The following is a 21,428-nucleotide window of genomic DNA, read 5'->3' on the forward strand; positions in this document are numbered from 1 at the left end:
AAGGGTGCTAGTACTATGCTCGACAAACTCACCTCCCAGCCCAGGCACTCTAGATGATCACCATCACATGGCCCTTCATGGTCTAGGGGCTCAATCTGGTTGGGCCTCTCAAAAAGGTGCTCGGGGGCTACACCCACTTGCTTGTCACCATAGACAAGTTCACAAAATGGATCGAAGCTCGACTGATCTCCTTGATCAAGTTCGAGCAAGCTGTGTTGTTCTTCCTTGACATCATCCATCACTTTGGAGTACCGAACTCCTTCATCATGGATAACGGCACATAGTTCACTGGCAAGAAATTCCTTCGATTCTGCGATGAACAACACATCCAGGTCGATTGGGCCACCGTCACGCACCCCTGAACGAACGGGCAAGTCGAGCACACAAACGGCATGCTCCTACAGGGCCTCAAGCCTAGGACCTTCAACCAGTTGAACAAGTTCAGTGCATGTAGGGTCATTGAGCTCCCTATGGTGCTCTGGAGCCTGAGGACAACTCCTAGCTGAGCCACCGGCTACACGCCTTTCTTCATGGTCTACGATTCAGAGGTTGTCCTCCCAACCGACCTCGACTACGGAGTGCCAAGGATCAGAGCATACGACGAATAGGGAGCCGAGGCATCCCACGAAGAGGTCATGGACTAGCTAGACAAAGCTCATGACATCACCCTCCTCCGCTCAGCCAAGTAGCAACAGGTGCTGCGTTAGTACCACAGCTGACAAGTGCAGGACCGAGCCTTCAATGTCGGGGACCTAGTTCTTCGCCTCGTGCAGAGCAACAAGGACCACCACAACCTCTCCCCACCCTAGGAGGGGTTGTACATCATCGTGGAAGTACTTTAGCCAGGCACCTACAAGTTGAAAACCATCGATGGCGAGGTCTTCACCAACGTCTAGAACATTAAGCAGCTACGTCGTTTTTACCGTTAAATAAACACATACCTTCTCTTATCAGTTTTTGTCATAAAAAATCCCTGATCTTTTGTGACATCCGACTCCTGCAAAGTGGGCAGGGTCGGACCTCACTCGGGGGCTGATATAAGTATGTTTATCTTGCAAACACTCTCTGTGTTATCTTGCAAACATTCTCTGTGTTTTCCCTCTTTTCTCATGGTAATTCCTAAAGGCTAGGATTTCGAGAACAAAATCTAAGTATAACTGGAAGGACTGCAGGAAACCCATGCCCCAGCGGCTATGGCCTCCTTGCTCACCAGCGTGATCAGAATTGGCTCACCCACACTCTGAGTTTTTTATGACCTTAACTATGGGAAGGGTCGGAATACACTAAACCTCTTTTACAAAAAGAGGGGGAAGAGCTAAAAAGCTGTTTGCCATAACGAAATTCATGAACTTGTTCATTTTTTGCACAAATTCATCACTTACAAAGTGATTTCATCACAAAAAAGGACTGATGTGTTCATAAATACAAAAGACTATTCACACAGGGGCTCCCCCACAACTTATCTGATTACAGTTTCTAACCAGTTCTACTATAAGCACTACTACGATCGCCGTGCCACACTCTCCATTAGTGATGTCCTACCACTCCGCGAGATCCTCGAGGGTGCCGTTGTCTGCAATGTCGAGCACCACGTCGGTGACTGTGGTGCCTTCGCTAGGGCACCTAGGAACTACACCATCGTGATCAGCCATAACCCTGACAATGGCACCTAGAAGGGGCGTGCGCCCTACCGAAGGAAGGCCGCCATGGCTGATGGATGTCTCTGACATCTCATTAAGCTTCATGAACTAGCTGATCTGAGCAGCTGCAAAGGTGCAACCTCCTATCGATGTAGTCCTAGGCGGCTTCCCCACCAACAAGGCTCTCCTAGAGAAGATTCACCAGAAGAAGTCCCCGTACGGCTCCATTTCGACGAAGGCCTCATGGATGACGACAAAGCCAACAACTCTCAGCACCCTCTAGTGCGCCTCCTCCTTTGGAAGTAGTGCCCCTTCTTAGCAAAGATGGCTAGCACCATCTCATCTACGTTGGATGACCTCTAGCTCAACGTCACACTCTAGATTCACGAACGGATCTATGAGTTCTCCCCTCCCTCGCATTACCCTCTCTCACTTAGGAATCGTCATGACATGCGAACACGCTTGGTGAAAAGGAAGAAGGAGAGAAGGTAGCAGCTCAAGAATAGGCCAAGGAATGGGGACAAGAACCCCCTCCCTCCCCCTATTTAAGGAGGAGACGTAGCAGCGGAGGAAAGACAAAAGGTTGGGGCAAAAATCCCTCTCCCTTTCCCTATTTAATGCAGATGGGAAATTGATGTAGACAGGAATCTGAGGGGATGCGCCTGGACCGATGGTATGCGCTCTGATTGATGAGACATTGCCTGGGCATGGCCCACCACTACTACATGCCGGGCGCGAGAATCAGGGTGCACCCACATGCAGGTGACTCTCCGCCTCCCTAGGCAGGACCTAGAATGACCCGACAATGGAACCCCCATCAAGGGGGGACCAATAGGCCTCCTGGGTCGATCGGACAGCCCAGGTAAAATGACGAATGAACGGCTACCAAAAGATAAGCACCACTATTTTCTTACTTTGTGTGTTAATTTCATTTCTAAGCCTCCGACCCCAGCAACGGCAGGGGCATGGACATCGCTCGGTGGTTGCCTAGAGTGTCTACTTGTTTAGACACCCTCTTCGCTTGACCCCTCCTTACGTTAAAAACTAGAGACACGGGGTGCGAGTGTAAAACTTTGAGTAAAACTGGATGAACCGCTAGACCCTACGCCCCAGTGGCTACGTTGTTTTTGTTCACCAGCATAATCGAATTCACAGTTTCTCGCACCCCAAGCTTTAGCATCTGCCTTCTCGAAAAGGGCTCGAATGGGTCCACCTACAGAATCTCCTTCAAGGAGAAGCTGTCAGGTCGCCTAAGTCAATCGAATGGCTTAGATCACCACCGAGAGATAGAAACAAAAAATTGTGATACTCGTATGGGTCACACTGGCCCTGTCAAAAATGTTGGACCCAAACCCCACGTTGACATGTCCGACAAGAGTTTCTCATCGCTCATGCCACCAAGGTAACATTACCGACCCCCGCTTTTGTTTCAATTAATCATACATTAATGCCATACATCCAAACGTTGCATATGCAATCGCTGCATCTCAACGCTTCATGTCACGTCATGAAGCGGTGCCTGCCTCATTCGATATGAGTGGCAACTGACTGAGGTTTGAAGGCCAACCCATGAAGGGCTCGAGGTCGCCTCGCGTCAAACAGAGCCAAGGAAGAAAAACCAAGATGAGCCCCAGCGGCCATGCCCGACCTCGCTCAGAAGCGGACAGGGACATCTTGACCTTTCTCGTTCGATTCTAACCTCAAGCTAAACCCACAGAATCTCCATCAAGGAGAGGCCAATGGGCCACCTGAGCCTATTGAATGGCTCGGGCATTTGCCAGGAGGTGGGTTAAGAAGTAGTGGAATGCCACATGAGGGCTTTGCCGACCCTATTAGCGAATGACAGACCTGGATTCCACACGAACATGCCCGTTAGTGAGCTCGTTGAGCATGACACTTGAGCCATCGAGGCAAGTGTTGTTAGCTCAGCCCCTCTGGTTGTGGAAGACAAGGACGAGATGACACGTGAAACATGGCCGACCCCTATCAGACCCGAAGGGGCTTGGGGGCTCGAGGCGCTCGATCCGAGATCGAGAGACCGAGGTTCGAAGGCTGGCCCATGAAGGGTCCGAGGCCGCCTCACGTCAAACAAGAGCCAGGGGAGAAAACATAGATGAGCCTCAACAGCCTTTGCCCAACACGCATAGAGGTGGATAGGGTCATCTCAACCTTCTAGTTCAATCTGGCCTTTAGCCGAGCCCATAGAATCCCCATTGAGGGGGAATCTGTTGGAAGGCAGGTCAAGGAGCAATAGAACGCCACCTGAGGGCTTTGCTGACCCTATCACAAAGCAACGGGATCAGATTCCATTCGAACATCCCTGTTAGCGAGCTCATCAAGCATGTCACTCAAGCCATTGAGGCAAGTGACATCACCTCATCCCCTCAAGTGTTGTTAGCTCAGCTATGAGCAATGAGGGACTAAAAAGAAGACCGGTGTCAAAAATACAAAAATACATGGAGAAAGAAGAAAGCGAGAGGGAAGATCAAGCGGATACCTATCTAGTCAGAGCAATGATGTCACGCAAGATGCCCCTAGCCTAGTTCAGGACATCCATCATGGCTGAGATCCCTTCATCAAGACTCGCCCGCTCTATGCTCTTGGTAGCATCATCGAGCGAGAAGTGAGTCGACGTTGGGTCTTGAGGATCCATCCACTGGAGCAGCATCTCACCCCGCGTGGGCGAGCGGCTATCCCCCGACATTAGGGCTGAGGGCGACCCCCTGCCGGTCCTCTCCTCCACTACCATGATGCCTAGGGACCCTCCGGCCATATCCCCCTCTGTCCGGCCTGCCTCGGGCACCGTCGCCTAGGCCACCGGTAGCACGGATTGCGCCGCTCCCTCGGACACCACCATCGCTGCGTCTGGCAGTGCCTGGCTTGTCACGGTCATGGCCACCTCCACTTGTGACACTAGGGCCTCGGCTTGTGGTGCCGCACCCACCACGGAGGGCACCATAATCGTGAGCGGTGGCTTCGTCCGCTCCGACATAGGTGGCAGAATCACCTCCACCGCCATGTGCTTGATGACCCCTAAGGACGCTCCTTCAGCCATGGCACCTGCTTGACCTGCCAAGGGAATGGGTGCCACCATAGGCGGCGCCTGACCGGCCGACGAGGCCACAACATTGGCTCCGCTCCTACCCAAAATAGGAGCAATGTTGGGCGACAACGCCCATCCCGCCTGAAGAGCAACACTCTTCTTAGGCACCAGCGCCAAAGAGCGGCCCCGTATCAAGACTCTACAAGAGTTAAAAGGCATAGGTCACACTAAAAATAGAAAAATGGGAAAAACAGAGGAATCGGTGACTTACGCTGGCACTGTTGGGCGGTAGGAACATTTTAGGGACAAAGCCATAGATTCCTGCTCCAACTCATCTGGACGGGACCGTTTTAAGCCTGCCCCCTACTCCTGGGTAGAGGGGTTTGTCTCCCTTGCCTCCGAGGGCATGGCGGTGGAGCCACCCCTCTCTGTCAGTGCCTTGGGCATGGTGGTAGACCCGCCCACCCCTATCAGCTCGTGGGGCACAGCAGTGGAGCCACCCCCCTCCACCGGCACCCCGAGCGCGGTGGTAGATCTACCCGCTCCCATCGGTCCTGATGATGGGCCGATGTTTTGGCCTGTCTCCACCATCCACACGGACTCACTTCCCCCCGCATGGAATGGGAAGGGTCCCTACATGGACGAGGGGGTACCTATTAGCATTTCCTTGCCCTCTAGGACATCCCACTCCACATCAGCAACTACCTCATCATCATCATCTTCATCGTCTTCACTATCTGTCTTCTGTCCTTGCTCCCATGCCTGTTGTTTATGCTATTTCTTCTTCTGCTTGGACTCCTTCGTCTTCCTCTACCACTCGGCTATGGTGCGGTTGGCCGCTGCCATGAACTTGTCCTTCGGCAGCGGAGCTGGGCAATCCATAAAGACAAGTTTCTTCGGTTGGTCCCACTATCCCAATGTTAGCACCAAGGGGTCAGGAATTCAAGTAAAAGGGAGGCATAGGGAAAGAGAACTTACAAAGTCGATGAACCCCAGTTTTAGCCACATTAGGGGATGCCCTAGCACTGGATACACAAAATCAAGGACGACACCGGTGTTGTCCTTCGAAGGATCCATTGCCTCCTTGATGCGCTGTGCCACTTTAGAGGGGGGAGCACTTCATCGACAAGCACCATCCCTTTGAGCGATGCTCTAGGCGCCATTTGGTGCAGGGGAAGCACGTGCTCCATTAGCAGCGCCACCCTCCTCATGTGGTAGGCGCTGATGATCCCTGACCCCTTCACGCCCCTCTCCTTTAGAATTTGGAGGGCAGTGAGATGGTCCTTGATCTTCTTCTTATCTTTGTCCAGGACACCCCACTTCCATGACTTTGGGACCTCTTCGATGATGCATCTGGAGAACGCTGGCAAGGGGGCGGCAACATCGTCCTTGACATAAAACCAATGCGAATGCCATCCCTTGTTGGAGGTCAACAGACGCATCGACGGGTATTCGTGCACATCCCACTGGCATGTTCAGCTCTTGCTTCCTAGCCTTCTTCTTCAGAAGGTTGACGACGAAGAGATACTACCATAGGTCGAAGTGGGGATCAATCCCCAAGAACCCCTCACACAGGGTGATGAATGCCGCAATGTGCTGGACCCCATTGGAAGTAAGGTGCTGCAACTCCACCTTGTAGTAATCTAGTAGCCCTCGAAGGAACTTGTGGGCGGGGTGGCAAATCCCTGCTCGTGAAAGCAAGCGAAGGACACCACATATCCTTTGGGCGGTGATGGCTCGTCCTCATTACCGGGCAGCCGCCACTCCTCAGTGGCGGTCAGCGGGCAAAGGAGGCCACGGCGAATGAGGCCCTCTAGGTGCTGAGGGGTGATGTTAGATCTACACCACAACTCCATTAAATGATTGGGAGGGGGTGAACACGAGCTTGATGATGGCTGCGATGCAGGTGTGGGAGGCTCAGATGATTGGCGGTGGATGTTGTAGATGCAAAGGCGAGGAGGCAAACTATGGAACCCTAGGGGCGAACCCCTTAGTTTTATAGGGGTGATGGATGTGAGGAGAGCAACCACCTGCCTAGGTCTCCGAGCCTACCACGATATGCCACCATGTCACATCGCGGGATATGTGCCCACGATCCCTATCATTTTCCACCAAAATTGTGCTAGACGTTTTTGCCTTCCCGAGCAGACTAGGACTCTTTTCCCATAGAGGGGATATGGGTCAAAAAGCATTTCTTTGGCCCTTCTAGGCCCAAGAGTTCGAGGGATGGCCCAATAGTTTTGATGGCCGTCCTAACGAGGGATGGGCTTATGAGCGGCCAGAACTCAGGCGCACGAGCCTCAAGGGAGCCTCGATCCACAATCAAGTCTCAACCAGGATGACCCTGGATGAATCCCCGTGAATGGGATACCAGGGTTTCCTTTAAAAGCTATCTAGTTGTCAAAACACCAAATCTCATAGTCATACCCGCGAAGGGTCCGAAATACCCCCGAGCGATTCTATCCGAATCACCTGGGGGCTCGGGGGCTACACCCTACTAGTGAGCTCATGCGTACCCTCCAGCAAATCAAAAATACCCCCAGGCAATTCTATCTGAATCACCCGGGGGCTCGGGGGCTACACCCTATGGGTGCGCGCATGCACACCCTCTGGCGAATCAAAATACCCCTAGGTGATTCTATCCGAATCACCCAAGGGCTCGAGGGCTACTATTGGGGACCTAATACTGGGGTACCTAATGAGGTGGAGCTAATAACCATCGAACGTTGATGCTTCTGGTTAGACAAGAACGCTACTACACTTCTTGCTTGAACGACGGAAGATTGGTTTTGCCTTGCTCGACCACCGAGGGCTAAACTCCGCCTCGCCCGATGGCTGAGGGCTAGCTTCACATTGCCCGATGGCTGAGGGCTGGCTCTGCCTCACCCAATGGTTGAGGGCTGGCTTCACCTCGCCCAACGACTAAGGGCTGCCTCCGCCTTGCCCGATGACTGCACCCTACTCCTTCATAATGACGAGCACTTGGTAAGACAAGACATTCAAGTCAACCATAGTACCAAGGACCACGCCCTACACGCCTATAGGAAGGTACCATTAGGATATGACAGGACGGGTGCTTTAGGCCCTTCTAGGTATGACAGAGCCCGAACAATGTTGTAGGCGCTAACTTTTGTCTTATAGTGTTGTGGGCACCATCATCAGCCCTCGGACACGGATCCTGACTTAAGCATATGACAACCACTACAATCCAAGAAGGAACTCACATCATCAACAGTAACAGACATATAGTCACCTCCCCGTCTACTCCCCACAATGTCACGGCTCGGCGCCCTGACACACCGCACCGTCCACTAGGGAAGGAGGGGACGTGACCACGGCTGAAACAAGGCTAGAGCCCAGCCTTGTTAGGATCAGTGAATGTGCTATCCATGGCGTGGTCTGCCATGTCAGTAGGGTAGGCTTAAGTGAAAAGGAAGACCCAACGCCTTTGAAGGACTCTCTCTACCTATGGTTTTTTCCTCTTTCTCCCATCTGTAACCACTGCCCCCCTTGGTCTATAAAAGGGAGGGCAGGACACCAAACTAAGGGGACGGATCAATTCCACACACAACATACAACCAAGCAGCAACCGAGCTCTTGGCATCCTTTTGACCTTTCCATCAGAGACTTGGGACCTGTCCCTCTCTCGACCATTTGTATCCCCTACTATGAACCTTTTTCGGTACTAATAACACGAGCAGCAGCAAACTAGACGTAGGGACATTCTACTCGAACCAGTATAAACCTTGTGTCCTTTAGTACACCATCCGAGCCTAACACGCAACAAATATAAATTTACTAGTTGGTGTTTGTTCGAAACACTGACACAACCCTTGCCAATGATCTCATTAAGTCTAGCAATTTCTTTTCTCATTGCCTCCATGTTTGCACGGTTAGTGGAATAAGCATTCAAATCAATATTATAACATTTTCCACAACCTTGACTAGTGAAGGTAGTAGAGGCATCCTTTGCATTAGAGGGATGTCAGTTGCTATCCCAAAGAATGTTATATTGCAGCTCATGTTCTTTGTGCTTTTCATCTAAGTCACAATACTTTTTCTTGAGAGCAATTTTTTGTTTCTTTGTGATAGTATGGTCCCCTTGTTCTTTGGCCAAGGCCTTGCACAAGGATTCCACCTCACTTGTCTCTAATGCAAGAGCTTCCTTGCTAGCAATGTAGAGATCCTCTTGTTGGATAAGAGTTTCCTCTCTAGATTCTAGCTCGGCTTGGACACTCTCTAAGTTCTCCATTAGTTTAGTGATGAATAGTTTGGTCTTTCCATCTAAGTTCTTAGTTAATTTTACATATTTCTTCATCACTAGATTCATCATCGCTAGAGCTATCACTAATATCACTACTAGAGATATCACTAGGTGGTGGAGGTGGAGGAGCTTTGGCCTTAGATTTAGATTTTACCTTCTCACCCTTTCCCATAAGACAAATGTGAGGAGAGTAGTAGTCATCTTCAGACATGTTGGTGAAGAGTCTTGGTGAAGAAGATGGCTCATGGATAGCAATGGTTGCAACTTTCTCATCTTCTTCACTTGAGCTTTCAATAGATGAATCCCATTCATGCCCATTGTGAGCTTCTCCCATGTTTTTCTTGCTCTTTCTTTGGTCGGCCTTGTCCTCCTACTTCTCTTTCTTATACTTGTTCTCCTTGATCTCATGTGGGCACTTGGCAATGAAGTGATCGGTGCTTCCACAATTGTAGCATGTCCTCTTCTTCTTGTTTGGAAACTTCCTCTTTACTACCTTGTACTCTTGCATCTTCAACCCTTTGTGAAACCCCCTCATAAAGAGAGCAACATCATCTACTTTCTCACATTGGTCATCATCATGTTCACTCTCACTAGAGGATGAGGTGGTTTCTACTCTTTCTTGAACTTGCTTGATTGCTTTGGGCTTGCTAATTGAAGCTTGCTTGTTGGTCTTGGACTTGCTAGTAGAGCCTTGCTTGCTTGATTTGTTGGCCTTGAGAGCTACATCCTTGTTGATCTTGATGCCTTCTAGCTTTGCTTGCAATTCTCCAAACTTCTTCCTCTCATTTGCTTCTTCTCTTTGCATGTCAAGGTCAAGATCCTCTCAAGTACATCATTTGATGTGAAGTACTCAAACTTCTTCTTGTCTCTAATTAGAATTACTACAGTCTCATTTCTTGGTGGATAAGCTTCCAACATAATCTTGACAACTTTGTGATCATCTAGCTCATCACAACCATAGCCTCTAATCTTGCCCACCATGGTCATCAACCTATCAAACATCTTTTGTGGCTCTTCTCCATCCAAGATAACAAATCGGTTGAGCTTGGACATCAACAAATCAATTCTTGCCTTTCTCACTTTGTCAACTCCTTCATGTGCAAGATGCAAAGTATCCCAAATTTGCTTGGCAACATCCACACCAATCACTGTATTGTACTCATCACCATTCAATTCACTAAGTAGCACACTAGTAGCTTGACCGTTGAGGTGGATGATTCTCATTTCTTCCATGGTTGGATTATTGGGATCAACCGGTGGCTTAAATCCATTACAAACAGCCTCCCAAATGTCAGGATGAAGACCTATAAGATAGGCTCTCATCAAGTGCTTCCACTTGGCAAAGTTAGTCCCATCAAAATGAGGTAACTTGTCCATGGGCACATTGATGAAAGACTTGCGATCATGGTTAGTCATAGACATAGAAGAATAGTTATAGGATACAACGGCATATTTGTTGTCGTCATTCTTCTTGCCCTTATCTTTCTTGTCCTTCTTGCTATGCATTTGGTAGGACTCATCATCATCACCATCTTTGGAGCTACTAGATAGCTCACTTGAAGATGCATTGGAGGCTTTTGCTTCTTGTTCCTTTTTCTTTCTTGCTTCTCTTCTTTTTCTTCTTGCTTCTCTCTTGAGTCTTCTTTCTTCTCTTCTTCCTTTCTTCTCTTCTAACCACTGTTGCTCCTTCTTCTTCTTCTCTCTTGCTTCTCTTTTCTCTTTTCTAGCTGCCTTTCTTCTTCTTCTTTCTTCTTTATTTTGAGCTTTTTTGGCATCGGTTGCCTCTAGCTATGGGAGCATAGAGTTGCTCGCTATAGAGGTGCTAAGCTCACTATTGTCAGTGTCATGCACCCCAACATCCTTTAGATCAACATTGATGGGCTTCACAACACTAGATCCTCCCCTGGGCTCCATACCTCATGTGGTGAAGCACACACGAGGTAACTTGGCTCCGATACCACTTGTAGGATCTCTAGTATGCCTAGAGAGAGGGTGAATAGGCCTATACAAATTCAACTCAAACCAAAGTCAAATTCATCCATGGCACTGCCGCTCTGTGAGCGTGACACTACCGCACCTGCAGGAGAGATTAGTTCATAGTTCAAAATCTACCCAATGGAATTTAGATCGAGTAAATTTCTTACTTCCTGCAGGGTAGTAGATCATAGATTGATAGCTAAAAGTGGTGGGAACACCACACACAAGTAGATTGGCCTCAAACCCTAGAAATCACCTCAACAACAACAAGAACACAAGTGTAGCAACACAAGCACAAGATGACATAGGGATTTATCCCGTGGTTCAGCTCACCACCAAGGCTTGCCTAAGTCCACGTTGTTGAGGTATACCACTAAGTCTTAGGGCTTTGCAACCCTACCTCATTCTCAAGTCAAGAGAGTGAACTCTTGAGATGAGGGGTGATTTTACTTGCTGCAAGAGGTGGTTACAAACCTCCTGGGGTGCCACAAACTTGGCAAGCTCATCGGATGACACTCTAGCCAGCTAGGAGCCAAGCTCCAAGAGTAACAAACACAACCACCTACCAAAACATGAACCAAATGCTCTTTAGGCTTTGGGAATTAGTGGAGCTACTCTCTAATCACTTTTGGCACCATTTTCTCTCAAGGATTGATGGGGAAGTCAAAGGGAAAGCTTGATAGCTTGAAGGGCACCAATGGAGGAGAGAGGAGATGAGCACCTTCTAATTTTCATTGGTCTGAACTGTTGGGGAAGAAGAGAGACACATTATGGAGGATAGGGAAAAGTATAAATACCCCCTGCCTCCCAACGGTTACTTAAGTGCAGTAGTGCCACATTAAGTGCAGAAGTGCCTCTATCCAGGTGCTGCACTACCGCACCTAGCATGATAGCAAGGGTGAAGGAGTTGTTAAGTTGGCTATCTTAGCTAAGGTGTGAGGATGTTTTGTGTAAAGATTGAGCATTTGGTTGCACACTTTTAACCAATTGTAGTGTCCCCCTTTATAGTACGGCTTTTCCCATACTCAATTTCAAAAGATAAAAGAATTCAAAACTCCTTTGAGTGCGATGTCGCCCTTAATTGTAATTGGGGGCTCCTCCTTTCCATGTGACATCCTCTATAATGAATTCCCTGCTTGTCATCTTAATAAATCTCATTAGTTCTCTAATTAGGTGGTCATCAACACCAAAACCCACATTAGGGCTTGATTGCACTTACAGATCTACGCCATATGTTCCTTTGATTCTCCACCACGCGATCCCAACGGTTAGATTCACCTGCACTAACACTCAAGTGATGACCGAACGCATAGGAGATTGGACTAGATGCGTTAGTGCCAGCCCTACTCATGCGTGTGCCTGTGCCATCACCCAACAACCGAACGTGCCGCTCCCCATGATAACCCAACGTCAGATCATTTCTAGTAAGCATCCAGAAGCGATTTTTCATGACCAGACGCGTCCGCTTAGGTGTGACCAGACCCAGGCCAGTGTTTGGTCCTTCTTCTCCTCCATGTGCCAATGCTTCGCAACTGACGTCAGCGTATGTCACCTTTTGACTGGACGCAGGCGTTGTGTGTCCGATCACATTCACTATTTAGCGTCTGATCAAAAAACCGAGGGTGGCCTTCACTATGCCCCACTGACTAGACACGACTGCTGAGTCCTTCGCTATGCCCCACTGACCAAACATGGCTACTGAGTTCAGTTGCTACTAGAGCAGCATCTAGTCACTGCTAGAGCAGCGTTCGGTCACCTCGAGACTGCCCCTTCTCAACTCCAACTTCGCCACCCTTGAACATATTTGCTAACCACCTAGTGTATCACCTTATGCACGTGTGTTAGCATATTTTCACAAACATTTTCAAGGGTGTTAGCACTCACTAGAATCTAAATGCTTATGTAATGAGCTAGAGCATCTAGTGGCACCGCATTTCGATATGAGTTTTACCCCTCTTAATAGTACGGCTATCGATTCTAAATGTGATTACACTCACTAAGTGTCTCGATCACTAAACAAAAAAAGCTCCTATAAAGTTTCACCTTTGCCTTGAGCTTTTTGTTTTTCTCTTTCTTCTTTTCCAAGCCGAACACTTGATCATCACCACGGTCACACCATCATTATGATCTTCACCACTTGCTCCATTACTTAGAATGTGCTACCTATCTCATGATCTGTTTGATGAACTAGGTTAGTACTTAGGGTTTCATCAATTCACCAAAACCAAACTAGCCTTTTAGGTTTGTATTGTCATCTTAGTTACCAAAACTCAAAGATAAGAACATGAGCACAAGATCTGTATTGAGGCATCTATGGTTACGTGCTTACACCAAAATTTGGAAAGAAGAATGTGGGAACTCAAAGCTTCCAAGATTGTGTCATCAAGGAATCGATTGCGTAAGGGTCGATATCAGCTAATTCAGATGCGGCACTAGAATCGGCTCTCTTCAAATGATGTCAATAGATAATGACAATAAGCTACGGTTGGCGTCAGGAAAGACATGCCAGACTCTACAAAAAGTGAAAGATTAGGGTCCAACTTATCTTAAATTAGGAGTACTTTCCCTTATGCCAAAGATTGTAATGAGTCATACTTGAGTAGGATTCATGCTTAGGTTCTAGGTATAAATATTGTACCCCGGCTATTGTAAAGGACATCCAATCAATAAATACAAATTACTTTTTCAGCTTTACACCAACCCTTAGGAGTAGGAGTAGTGTAGATCTCAGTGAGTTCTTTAACAAGCAGGGCTGCATCGGTCCGGCTGACCTCTGACTTGTCTATAAGTATCATCATGGCTTATGATTTGGTTTGTAAGGTTGCTTCGGTTTAGTTTGACCTCCACTATGAGCTCTAGCATAAGCTAGTTATCGATTGTTATCTAGTTCAAGTACGGCTGCATCGGTTAAGTTGGACCTCCACAGCTCGAATTAGATTAAAGTCAAGTTATCGGCTCTACCTAAGAGTGGCATCCTTTGGGTAGATTCATTAAGTTACCGATCTTGCTGATGTTCTTATTGCCATTAGTTTCAGCAACATCAACTTGCCCGATCGAGATCGATCAAGATCAGCTTCATATCCTTTTAGTCTTTCGTTTGCTTTGTTACAATACAATGTTTCTTAATTTGAGCGACGGGTTATGTTTCATCGGCTATTCTACTTTGATCTTGATCATGCATAGTATGCAGTTAAGGCACGTATGATCTTGAGGAGGTTTGCTGACTAGTTAAATCTGGTCTATAGTTTGCTATTATAGCTATAACGATCCGATTGATCCCCACCGATGGCACTTTAGATCGAAGGATGCTAGTTGGCAGATTTGTTTTTGATCAGGCATGACCTTGACTGTTTCTGATGCCTGCATCGGCTAAATAGCCGATCGCCTATGTTTTAACGCCTACAGCGTGTCTCCATGGTTCTGTTAAATGTGAATAAATCTGTTTACTTTAAAGGTTTGATTTGTTGTCTTTATCACGGCTGCCATCGATCCAGTCAAACCCCACTATTAGAGATAATAGGTTAAGTCTGATGAGTTTATAGATTTATCCATGTTAAATAGTTGATTGTTCACATGTTGTAGTCCCTTTCCCACCTGAATCAGCTATTTCAATCGATTCCCTTGAGCTTTCACTCATATAGCATGTCTTTCAGGAAACCTGTCAATGTATAGATGGTTTTATAGATTCTTCAGTTTTGGTTTGTTATTATCATCATAGCTTCCATCAATCCGATCGAACCTCACTGTTGATGGTAACAGATGAGATTTAGAGCATTTATAGATCCATTTGTACTAAACAGTCGATTTATTCGCATGTTATATCCTTTCTCATTAGATTCATCAGCTCAATGCTTTACACTGGTAATACCCACCTAGCTAATGATTTTTACTTAAATCTGCATGTATTGTACTTGTCAACATAAAATCAATCACAATCCATGAGCTTTACAGTCCATAACAGCCGATTTCTTCGTGTATCGGCCATTTAGTTGATTTTTCCCATCTACCTGCTCCCAAAGCGGCACACTTGGAACTGTCTGGGCAAAGACCAGCATGTTCCACCTTAAATTACTGATAAACTTTTTCTCCTTGTCAATTGTAGGTCAAATTGACTGGCACGCCTCGGGAGGAATTCATAGGATCAGCTAGCCCTATGTTGAAGCCAAGCGGATCTCCAGCCTTGCTCCGTCAATCAGATCCTTCCGGCTTGCTATGTGCCAGGTGCATCGACATGTTTTTGCGCTGACACATGTTCTAGCATGCCTGGTGGGACCCCACAATCATCATGGCGACTCACAATAACAATGACATTCTTATGGTGTCTTATGAAGACCTACCTAATGAGGATAAAGATGTCATCAACAAAGCTATAGAAGAATTTCAGAACAAGTGTTTGTTGTCCTACACCAAGACACATGACAATAAAGTTGTTCAGAAATATCCACTACCAAGAGTTTTGTTGCATGGATAGTCAGATACAGACGAAGCTGAGGATATGCATTTCTTCATGGAGGCTGTAAGGAAATCTATTCATGATGCCATATTGAACTACAATACAGTTTTCTTGAACACATTCCACAGCACCATGAAAGAGGTGTTTCATGGATTTCCAATTGATCAGGTTGGACCGGTTTACTACAATATTCCACATCCGTTGACTTACGAGACTAATCAAGCTGGCACTAGCCATCAAGAAGCAGCACCAGCTGGTAATGATGATATCTAGGTAGTTCAGAGCTCATCCAAGCATGTTTAGGGTGCTACTACTAATCAGATACAGCATAATCCTAGATTGTCAGTGCTGTATGTGCAACAGCCGATGGGGCAAGTTTAGAATCAAATGGTTAATTTTGGCACATCAGGCCAGCTAGCATCATTGACTCAAAAAATAGCACCATCAGTCCAAAGGATTCATAGAGATACAGATCCCGGCATCTACAACTAGAGACTTCAAGTAGCAAACTAGCAAAGGGCCCTACAAATAGAGATTCCACAAGGATATCATTATGCACAGATTACAACACCTTCACATGATTCGAAATCATGGGTATCAAGGTATCCAAAATTTTAATCCACGGATGGGTCAGCAATTGTAGAGAAATCTAAATTCAAATGCTGATGAGTTGTTACTCAGAGTGACCAAGATGATGAAGAATTAGTTTAGTTTAAAGCCAAAAGGGTAGACCTTCTTATACAAATGCCCAAATCTAGAGTGATATGATTTGGTTGCTCTTCCTACAAATTACAGGCTCTTGGAGTTTGCTAAGTTTATTAGCCAAGATAGCAGAAGCACAATAGAACATGTCAGTCGATATCTTACACAGCTAGGCAAAGCATCCATTGAAGAGGCCCATCGAGTTCGTTTCTTCTCCTTGTCCCTATCAGGACCAGCCTTCACTTGGTTTTCATCGCTGCCAGTTAACTCCATTGCTAATTGGGCTGACCTAGAGAAGAAGTTTAATACATATTTTTATACTAGGACAGGAGAAAAGAAAATTACTAATTTGATGACTATAAGGTAGAGAACTAATGAATCAGGCACCGAATTTTTTCAAAGATTCTGAGAGGCTAGAAATTATGCTTCTCATTGAACTTGACTAATGATCAGCTAGCTGCTTTGGCCATTCAAGGAATGTTACCAACATGGAGAGAGAAGCTGCTGGGGTAAGAGTTTGATAATTTAGGTCAATTGGCTCAACGAGTGGCAGTGCTCAATAGCCAATTCTAGAATATGCATAGAGATACCTAATTTTAGAAGACTGACGCAATTGCCAAAACCTATAATCCATATTCAGTTGATGACGGCTATGAAGACAATGAAGAAGAAGAGGTTGCCGCGGCTAAATGGAATTGGGGTAAGAAGACAGTAATTGTACAAAATCCTTGGGGAATAGGAATTGAAGAGAGCTATGATTTTGATGTCACAAAATTGGACAAGCTCTTCGATTTCTTACTTGAGAAGGGACAAATCAAGTTGCTCGACAATCATGTTATGTTGCCTCCTGATCAGTTGAAGAATAAGAAGTTTTGCAAATTTCACAACGCCACCTCTCATTCTACTAATGAGTGTAGAGTTTTCCTACAACATATACAGAAGGCTATTCAACAAGGAAGGCTCAAATTTGATACACCTTGAAAAATGGAAGTTGATGATAATCCTTTCCCAAGAGATCAGAACATGGTTGATGCTAGGTTGCTCAAAAGGAAGACTAAAGTCCTAACATCAACTAGGGCCAAAGAAGCTAGAACCATCGACCCAAAGATGCAAATATCGGCTGATGAGTATAGAGAGATTAAAAGGCATCATGACCAATAGAAGAGACAATATGAGTAGGGAGAGACGTCAATGGATGGGGCGATAAGGCTGTGTGTTACATCTCAAATTTTGTTGAATAAATGGCAGTGACAGAAGGAAAAGCATTATCAACGTTGGTTAGAAGAGAAAGAACACCAGTGCCAATAAGAGAAAGAGAGGTGTAACACCTCGGGTGTTAGCCTTGCATAACTTGACTTGCATAACATGAGCATGATCATCATGCATTCATAAACAAGCATTTACAATTGAAACATTTGATTGAAACATCTGCAACATTTGCTTGTTATCACATGTTTCATTATCATATGCAACCTTTCTCGTTATTTCATGTCTCCATGTGTATATGCAAATGATCATGAATGAAAACATGTACTTGGTGGTTGTGAGTCACAAAAACATGTAACCACACTTGGGTTAGCAATTAGAGCATTGTTCATGAAAGTCACTTTTCATAATCAAGCCTTAAAGTCATGTTTCATGTGATTACTTTAAATGGCCCTATGAGTGACTACTACATGAAATGATTGAATGACCTTGCAAATTGCTTAAACATGCTTAGGATATCATCATGAACAACTTTGGTATTTAGGGCTAGGGCTAGTTTGGTCATTAAGCCATGCTTTGGGTATGTATTATCATTTGAATGTAGCAGGTTTGACCAAAGTTGAACTAGATGTTAGAGACCTTGCATGGAGGAGTTCACTAAAGCAAAGTTGTAGTGTTTGACATAAGGAACAACTTTTATTTTTAGGTCATGGACTGATTTAGCTTCTAACATGCTCGAATGGGTCCCACAAAAACCAGCAAAATCAAGCTTTCAACACTTAACGAAATTTTTCTAAGTCCTGGATCACTGACAGCCTGACAAGCTGACCTTGGGGGTGATTTTACTCAGTCTCGGTTGAGAATTGGAGCATGATCCTTGAACGAAAGTTGTAGCTGGTACATTGGTTTATCATTTTGGTTTAAAGTGTTTGCACGTTGGAGCTATGGATTAGCAGATAAATCAACACGAAAACACGCTGTCAGGCATCTCATTTCGGGTCTGATCGACTGAATCGAAGCCGTTCAGTGGCCGACCACCGGTAGAGCCTGTGCATCGCGTGTCTGCGGCGATGGCCACATGTCGCTGGCGCTCTGCCCAGTGCGGCCAAGGCAGGCAGACGCGCGCCTTCAACATGCCAACACCCGCCCGCTCCTGTCCGCGCCCTCATTTCACATTTCCTCTGCTCCTTCTTTGCCCACAGCGCAAACGCCGAGCTCCCGCAGCGCCGAGCAGCTCCGCCATCACCATAGCCAGCGCCAGCTTGCCCTCATCCCTTCTCCACCACTGCAACCTCTCCACCCTCGTCTCAACAACTCACCGTGCCCGCACCAGCTCGCTGAGAGCACTTGGTAAGTAGCAGCGCCGTGCGCTAGCTTGCCGGAGCATCCCCGCCACACCCGTCACCGTGGCTGGGGCACCATCCTCCACCATAGACCGTGTAACCTTGTGCGTTAGGTTCGCCTGAGCCCTGGGAAGCTCGTCCGCGCCCTTTTGTGCTTTGCCGTGGCCTCTACCGACGTACCGCCATAGTCCAGCCTCGCCGCTCCACCATTGCCGCCGCCGTCATCTCTTGAGTCGACGATAGGGCTGGCCAAGTGGCTCAGTAGATGCGCTAGGTCGAGTAGGTCACGCCGTGAAGATGTTACCGCCGGCAAGTTCGCCGTCGGCGAGCTCTGGCCATGTCCATAGAGTAGCGCCGCCGGCTCTGTTTTTGTCTCAATGATAGGTGGGGTCAACTGACCAGCGGGTCCCACCGGTCAGTGACTCCATGTTTTAAATCCAGTTCAGTTTGAATGCAGATTTCACATGTTTTTGTAATTTTTGTATCTTCAATTTGCTGGCTCCAAAAAATTGTGAAATAAAATTTTTAGTGTTCCTTAGGAAGTGTAGTATTTAGGAAAAATATGTTTTTAACATTTACAGTAGAAATTTTTGGAGATTTAAATAGGGATTTGAAATGTGCTTTTGAATGCATTCAAATTTGTTTATTTTATATCTAGAGTTCCTGTGCTCCAAAATTTATGAAATTTTTGTGGTAAGCTAGTACTAGCATATATGAACTCTGGTAAAAATTTGAGGACTAGTCAATGTGTAGATTTATAGTTCTAGATTTTTCTTTTATAAATAGTTAATCCTTGCATGAATTTTTATAAATTATTTATGAGTCCAAAATTCATGAAATTTGTTGGAGGTAATCCTAGTGCCATATGGATGCTAAGAAAAATAGGAAATCTATTGCTTGACTCTTTTCAATAGGATTTTCCATTTATGCTATTTCAAGCCTTGCTTCCTTGTCATTTTTGTATAAGATGTTCTACTTAGTAAAATGACATGAAATTTTTATAGTAGTCCTTTGATAGCATTAGTAAGGCACTGTAAATTTTTGAGAATTTATGAAGTACATCTGATATATGTTTATTATTTAACCTAGATATCTAAATAAAATAATAAAGGCATTTAAATAAATAGTTGAACTTCACCATTATATTATCTAAAATGTATTTGGTATGCTTAAACTGTTGGTAGATTTTAAGTTATCAAATTTGGAATGATTACATGAAGTAGAAGTAGAGTAGTGTTACTTTATATTGCATGTTGAATAGTTTCCGGACAGATTCTGGAGTTTAATAAGTTGCATGTGGAAAATGATGTGTACTATAAAAGTGGTTAATAACAAAGTTGTAGAGAATTTGATAAGCTTTCCAGAAAGTCCAGGATCACTGTATTTGGATTAGTAGAACTCCAGTTATGAGTGAAACAAGTAGCTACTGTTTTGTGGCATAATCGATGCATTGTGAAAGTAGATGATTAACTAATCGAGAAGAGATATGCACCTACTCAATAAACATGATGCACTTATTAACATATATGCATTCGTAATACTTATGCCATACTCATGCATTTAGGATCAGAGGAAGAGATCATGTTGCTGGAATTCAAAGAAGCAGAGGAAGGGAACCCACAGGAGGATCCGCAAGCCACAGCTCCCGAAGGCATGGAGCAGAACCCTGAAGAGCTTCCGGAGTGTCCTGACCACCGCCCTACTTCCTTTCTGCGAGGCAAGCCCCAGAGCATTATAAGTCTCCCCGTAATTTACAAATGTTTACTTAAGTACTGATGATTGATGCATTAGGTTATAAGAGTTGAATGAAACCACTTGATGCATGTACATTCCTTGTCCAGATATTACACCTTTAACCAGTATAGGTCCAGGATTGAATATATGCTTAGCCATGCTTAGACCGGTAGAAGTCGGGTGATGTCCTGTCACCTACGAGATGTAGGTGGATACCGAAGCACGGTTGGCTATATCTGCTATCGTGGAACAGAACCATGGGGTAAAAGTAAATCGAGACTAGACGGGAAGTCGATAGAGAAGCAACAAGACATGGAGGTCTTGGGTGTAGATTTATCCCCGTCTGTGTCGATTAAGGACTATATCGTTGTTGGCGCTTCTGACAAGATTGAACGCATGCCTCTCACTTAGCTGGTCGGATAACTCGTTCCGACCGCAAAGCCGAGTAATTCAACTCAGGCCGGGAACCGTTCTGTTGTGCGCTCCTTCCGGGGAACGATCAGACTGAGCCCAAGGGCAGGCTTGGCCTGAGCATCCTGGCATCTGGTGTTCCAGATTGTGCAGCACAGTACGGACCTACGAAATATATACCTAAGTTGTAACAAAGGTGACCTAAGGCTATCGTGGCTGGTAGACCTGGGTTTGTGTTAGGAATAAATTCCCAGCTGGTTGAAATCGATTTGAATCGCCGTCTCTCCCGGATAGTGAGAAACTTGGCTAGTCCCAACATCGTAGCAACTGTGTTATGAAACATGATGGTTCGGAGGAATATGGAATTACAATACCTGCTATGGTTACTATTGTATGCTTCTAAATGATATACCACATGTTTGGCATAGGATAGTTGCTAATCTAGAAATGGATAGTTATAATTAACCTGATAAAGAAATTGTAACTATACCATGACTCAATTGCTTTTACGCAAAAATGTTGTCGAGTTACGTCCACTTATACAGCCTTGCATAATCCTTGGAGTCATTTTATTTCTGGTTCATGACGGGTAAGTCTAGCTGAGTACCTTCTCGTACTCACGGTTTATTTTCCCATTATTGTAGATGGCACTGTG

Source organism: Miscanthus floridulus, chromosome 2 (genome assembly GCF_019320115.1).
Source record: "Miscanthus floridulus cultivar M001 chromosome 2, ASM1932011v1, whole genome shotgun sequence".
In the NCBI taxonomy this organism is placed as follows: Eukaryota; Viridiplantae; Streptophyta; class Magnoliopsida; order Poales; family Poaceae; genus Miscanthus; species Miscanthus floridulus.